Here is a 7,016-nt window from a genome sequence, read left to right on the forward strand (position 1 = left end):
TCGCATGGAAGCCCTCTGACATGCCAGGTGTACCCAGGGAATTGGCTGAGCACCGACTGCATGTGGATCCCGCCGCTCGACCTGTCCGAGAACACCTGCGTCGGTCCGCCGCGCACAAGAGGAAGGCAATCGGAGAAGAGGTGGCCAAGCTTTTGGCAGCCAACTTCATTCGCGAGGTACACGACTCCGAGTGGCTCGCCAATGTTGTCATGGTGCCCAAGAAGGACAAGTCGCTCCGAATGTGCATCGACTTCAAGCACCTCAATAAGGTCTGCCGAAAGACCAATTTCCGCTCCGCCGCATCGATCAAATTGTCGATTCGACTGCGGGTTGCGAGCGTTTGTTATTTCTTGACGCCTACTCGGGCTATCATCAGATCCGTCTGTATGGCCCCGATGAATTAAAAACCGCATTCATCACCCCGTTCGGGTGCTTCTGCAACATCACTATGCCATTTGGTCTGAAGAATGCAGGAGCAACCTTTATGCGCATGATCCAAAAATGCCTCCTCGACCAGATCGGTCGGAATGTGGAGGCGTATATGGATGATATCGTAGTCAAGTCACGCAAACGTTCTGACCTGCTGACTGACTTGGCAGAAACATTCGCCAACCTTCATAGGTACGATATCAAGCTCAACCCAGCCAAGTGTTCATTCGGCGTTCCCAGCGGAAAGTTACTAGGTTTCTTCGTTTCCGAACGAGGCATCGACGTCAACCCCGAAAAGATAGGGACCATCGTCCGAATGGAGTGGTCGGTCAGAATACACTATGTTCAAAGGCTCACAGGTTGCCTAGCGGCTTTGAGCAGGTTTATCAGTCGACTCGACGAGAAGGAGCTTCCTCTATACAGACTCATGAAGAAATCCGATACTTTCGAGTGGACAGACGAAGCACAAGTCGCATTCGACGACCTCAAAGTCCTACTTTCCACCCAGCCGGTTCTTACTGCTCTGCTCAGTAAAGAGCCCCTTCTTCTGTACATCGCGGCTACAAATCAAGTCGTCAGCACTGTTCTCACAGTCAAACGAGAAGAAGAAGGCAAAGCATACAAAGTTCAGCGGCCAGTGTATTACGTCTCCGAAGTCCTGACTCCTTCCAAGCAGAGGTATCCCCACTATCAAAAACTTATCTATGGGATTTACATGACTGCGAAGAAGGTGGCTCATTATTTCCAAGACCACTCGGTGCCTGTCGTTTCTGATGCTCCATTGTCGGAAATCCTCCACAGTCGGGACGCATCGGGTTGAGTGGCGAAGTGGGCAATGGAGATGTTATACTGCAACATCAAGTTCGAGGCCAAGAAAGCTATAAAGTCTCAAGCCCTGGCTGACTTCATAGCAGAATGGGTAGAACAACAGCAACCGACCCACATCTACTCGGCTCATTGGACAATGTTCTTCGATGGGTCCAAGATGTTGAATGGCTCCGGCGCTGGCGTTGTGATCGTATCGCCAAAGGGCGACAAACTCAAGTATGTTCTGTAGATACACTTTGATTCCTCCAACAATGAGGCAGAGTATGAAGCTCTCCTTTATGGACTGCGCATGGCCATCGCACTCGGCGTCCGTCGCCTGATGGTCTATGGCGATTCGTATTTGGTGGTTAATCAAGTAATGAAGGAGTGGGACGTCAAGAACCCCACCATGACCACATACTGCAATGCAGTGAGGAAGCTCGAGAAAAAGTTTGAAGGTCTAGAACTCCACCATGTTCCGCGACTGAAGAACCAAGCAGCTGGTGAGTTGGCAAAACTCGGATCCACTCGGAGACCAGTCCCGAGTGACGTCTGCCTCGAGCACCTCCACCTTCCCTCAGTTAAAGAAGATCCTTTCACAGAGGAACCAGTACAACTAAAGAGCTCGACAGATCCGACTGAAGTCGATGTACCTGCTGTGGTTGATTTGATCATGGAGATTCTTGCTGTCATCCCCGATTGGACTGTGCCGATCATAGCATACATCCTGAGGCAAGAATTACCAGAAGATGAAGTCCAAGCTAGACAGATCATCCGCAGGTCAAAGTCGTTCACTGTCATCGATGGCCAGTTGTACAAGGAAAGCGTTTCAGGCGTCCTTCAACGATGCATCTGCCCTGAGGAGGGACAGTTAATCCTGGAAGAAATTCACTCGGGAACCTGCGGTCATCACGCCTCTTCAAGAGCAACCGTCGCCAAAGCATTAAGAGCTGGCTTCTTTTGGCTGCAGTCAAATGAAATGGCGAAAGATATGGTCCACCGATGTGAAGGCTGTCAGTTCTACTCTACCAAGTCCCACAAGCCAACATCTGCGTTGAAGACAATCCCTCTGGTTTGGCCGTTTGCGGTATGGGGATTAGATACAGTCGGTCCATTCAGGACAGGCCAAGGGGGATTCACACATCTGTTGGTGGCAGTCGACAAGTTCACAAAATGGATGGAAGCCAAGCCCATCAAGAAGCTCGACGCCCTAACAGCCATCAAGTTTGTCAGGGACATCATCTCCAGATTCGGGGTACCCCACAACATAATCACTGACAACGGAACTAACTTTGACTCGGACAGATTCAAAGGTTTCTGTACAGGCCAGGGTATCCGAGTGGATTTTGCATCTGTGCTGCATACCCAAACAAACGGACAAGCAGAGCGGGCGAATGGACTTATTCTGCAAGGTTTGAAGCCTCGACTCCTTCGAGAGGTAGGACATGCCGCTGGTGCATGGGTCACCGAGCTACCATCGGTGCTTTGGGGTCTCCGCACAACCCCAAATAGATCTACAGGGCGATCCCCGTTCTTCCTCGTTTATGGAGCAGAAGCGGTCCTTCCGAGTGACTTGCTTCACAATGCTCCACGAGTTGAACTCTTCTCCGAAGCTCAAGCAGAACAAGCAAGGCAAGACGGAGTGGATCTTCTAGAGGAGGAGCGCGAGATGGCACTGACTCGCTCAACCATTTATCAACAAGATCTGCGGCGTTTTCACGCGCGACACGTCAGGAGTCGTACATTCCAAGCAGGTGACCTGGTGCTCCGAGTGGATCAGCAGAGACCTCACAAGTTGGCTCCCGCTTGGGAAGGACCCTTCATCATCTTCAAGGTGCTGAACAATGGAGCATACCGACTCTACAACATCGACAGGGAAAAGGACAAGCCGCGAGCATGGAACGGAGATCTCCTAAAGCGCTTCTACACGTGACCGTCGACTGAAGCAATGTAAAGAACAAGTATCGGTGAAATAATACAAAGTAGATTGAGTTTTTGCAGATTCAAAATTCTTCCGCGGTCGCAGACTCTGGTCTCAAAAAAAAAAACTTAGCTGCGATCAAGAATCGCCTAAGTACTAACTTTCTCCAAGTGTGCACTAAACGTCGCACTCGGGGACTTAGCTGCGATCCAAAATCACCTAAGTATTAACTTTCTCCGAGTGTGCACTAAACGTCGCACTCGGGGACTTAGCTGCGATCCAGAATCGTTTAGTTGCGTTCCAGAATCGCCTAAGTATTAACTTTCTCCGAGTGTGCACTAAACGTCGCACTCGGAGACTTAGCTGCGATCCAGGATCGCCTAAGTATTAACTTTTTCCGAGTGTGCAATAAACGTCGCACTCGGGGACTTAGCTGCGATCAAGAATCGCCTAAGTACAAATTTTCTCCGAGTATGCACTAATCGTCACACTCGAGGACTTAGCGGTGATCGCGAATCGCCTAACTACACACTTTCTCCGAGTGTGCACTTAATGTCGCACTTGGGGACTTGTCTGCGATCAAGAATCGCTTAAATAGAAAGCTCCCTTCGAGTGTATTTCATAGATCCACTCGGAGGCTTAGCAGACCCTCAATGAGGCTCATGTAGATGTCAAGACCACTGAGAATAACATAAGTAGCAGAACCTCATTGAGGCTTACGTAGATGTCAAGACCACTGACAATTACATGAGTAGCAGAACCTCATTGAGGCTCATGTAGATGTCAAGACCACTGAAAATTACATGAGTAGCAACTCGCTCCGAGCACAACCTCACAGTCGCACTCGAAGACTTAGCCGCGATCACGAATCGCCTAAGTACTCAACGGCCTTCGAGCGTATCCTACAAATAGACTCGGGGACTCAAAAGACCCTCAGTCAGGCTCATTTAGATGTCAAGACAACTGACAATTACATGAGTAGCATGACCCTCATTGAGGCTCATGTAGATGTCAAGACCACTGACAATTACATGAGTAGAAACTCGCTCCGAGTACGACCTTACAGTCGCACTCGAAGACTTAGCCGCGATCCCGAATCTCCTAAGTACTCAATTGCCTTCGAGTGTATCCTACAGATCCACTCGGGGACTCAGCAGACCCTCAGTGAGGCTCATGCAGATGTCAAGACAACTGACAATTACATTCTCCGCATGTTTGCCATTGGCTTCACCAAGAAACGCCAAACAAAAACCACGAGCCAAAATCGTGTTAACAACTCTTTGGCAAAAGAAGAGAAAAAGTTTCGATTCAAATTCAAAGATCGCCTAAATATAGTCGGTTCGGTGTAGATCAAGCTTATCCACACCGAACCAAGAATGTGACGGCCAACAGCAGTGGCCAAAGTTTCTTACAACCAACACTCGGCATACCGAGGCAAAAAGTTTTCTCAAATGTCGTCGGGACTGGCACTGGGACTGGGAGGCTCCACAAATGTGTCGAGGTCGATCCCGTCGGCGATGCGAGTGGCGCTCTCAAGGAAGGTCTCCATGAAGTCTTCGAATCGAAGTTTTTCGTGTTGGCGACCTGCAACACCTTCAGCTTCTCTTCGCGAGCCTCCTTGCAGTGCACTCGGACAAGCGACAAAGCGACGTCCGCACCACAGCGAGCCGCAGATTTCTTCCACGCCTGCACTCGGTTGGGGACCTCCTCCAACCGAGTCATCAAGCCTTCCATCTCGTGACGAGACTCGTCTTTAGGCCAAAGCTCCTTGTCGATTCGACCGACGACCTCTCTCAGTCGACCGATCAAAGGTCCCACTTTGCCTAGGCGAATGTGCGCTCAGAGCATATCTCGATTGGCGTCCTCGCCGAGTGGAACGTTCGCAAGAATCGACCGCTCAACATCAGCTGCTTCAACCTCAGCGTCCATGCAAAAATCTGCAAAGACAGGACGAGCAAACAGTAAGCGTAGAATGAAATGCACAGACCACAAGCACTCGGAAAAACAGAACTTACCACCGAGAAGCGCTGTCATCTTCCGGGCCCAGTCACTGACGTAATTTTCCTGTGCTATGCACCGCCTGTTCAACAGTTTCATCTGTCCCATCAGCTCGGTCCTTTGTTTCCCCATTTTCTCCACTTCAGCCGCCAATGCCTTGTTTGCCTCACGGGCCTCCTCCAAGGACTTTTCTCGTTCAGCCAGAACATCCTTCATACTAGCCAACACAACCATTGCTGCATCCAGTTCCCCAACAAAATGCACCTTTTCAGCCCTCAGAGTCTCGTACGCTACTCCCATCTCGCAAGTTTTCTGCAAGTCTCTGCCAAGAGACGATCAGACAAATTCAACAAGAACAACAATAAAAATTCTAAGTTCTTCAGACCCCTACCGACGCAAGCAGTCGACAGTGGTCTCGGGGACTACACCCAGTGGGTTCACTAAGAGTGACCCCACTGGCATGAACCTCAAACAGGTCCGCCCTATTGACATACATGACAACAAACAAACCTATGAGGTTACTACTACCCGACCTGAGTAAAATTACTCTCGGGGACTCATCTAGTAGGTGCACTCGGAGTGCCCCCACCGGTAACATTCGAACTGATTAGTTTTTCATCTGATCAAGTTAAAGAAAATGTGTATAAATACAACAGCCGGTGCAAGCACTCGACAGAAGTCTCGGGAACTACACCCACTGGGTTCACTAAGAGTGAACCCACTGCAAACTAATCATACTATATCCGAGTGCATTGCTCAAACACCCAGTGGGTTACAAGAGGAAAGTAAATACTTACTAGCCCACTTACTCGGATATCATCCCACAGTTCCAAGCTTCGCTTGTACACGGACGAGATGGAGTCGTACACTCTCTTGGCCTCTCCCGCCATCAGATCCGCTTGCACCATGGCCCCCTTGGCAGCTTCCACCTGATTTTCCGGGAGGCGCTGGACGTTGTACTCGACAGTCGACGGACCTGGCATCGTAGGAGGCTCCTTGGGCATCGCAAGGCCTGCTCCAGTCGGTTCAGCAGCGATCAGCATCGGCTCCTTGGGCATCCCAAGGCTTGCTCCAGCCGGTTCAGCAGCGATCAGCATCGTTTCAGTCGACGACATCGCTTCAGTCGGCGGCGCGTCCATGGCGAGAGTAGTAACCGGCGGAACAGCCTCAAGGACAGGCACCGCAGCTTGCTCGGACCTCCTCTGGTCACCCTCCTCCACATAAATCACCCCTGAGGGAAACCCGACCGAACGGCGTGAGACCACAGGAAAAAGGCAAGGCCAAAGACAGAATTCGTGATGCAATAACGTAAACTCTCGGAATCGCCACGACGCACCTGGCTGGGATGTGACAACGTTGTCCATGTCCATGGGATCGTCCCCCTGGCGTGCTCGAGAGGTGGCAGAGGTGGCAACTCTGTCGAGTAAAATTCATTCGACCAATAAGAAGGAGTTCAATCGAATACTGGAAGAAGATTGAAGAACAAAGCACTTACGTTGAAGTGACGGGAACTGTGACCCTCATCCGCAGCAAAGCCTTCCAGGCTTAGATCCACTCGGTTTGGCAACCTTAGAGGGCTGACCCGCAGGCTCAGCAGCAGAGTCCCTGGTACTCTTTGTGCTCCGAGCACTCGGAGCCATGGGAACGGCTGGCGAAGCACTCGGTACCACAGGAGCAGCTCGCGGCGCACTCGAGGATGCTGGAGGGGCCGAAGGAGCCATAGGTTCATGACGTCGCTTAGTCCGAGGCTCTGGCGGTGGAGGTGGCGAGTTCTGCTCCTCATCTTCCTCTTCTTCTTCGTCTCCTCCGCCTCGGCCGGATTCCCGTTTGACAGCATGGAGAGCGTCGAGTACGTCTCCGA

The sequence above is a fragment of the Hordeum vulgare genome, chromosome 1H (assembly GCF_904849725.1).
Source record: "Hordeum vulgare subsp. vulgare chromosome 1H, MorexV3_pseudomolecules_assembly, whole genome shotgun sequence".
NCBI classification, from domain to species: Eukaryota; Viridiplantae; Streptophyta; class Magnoliopsida; order Poales; family Poaceae; genus Hordeum; species Hordeum vulgare.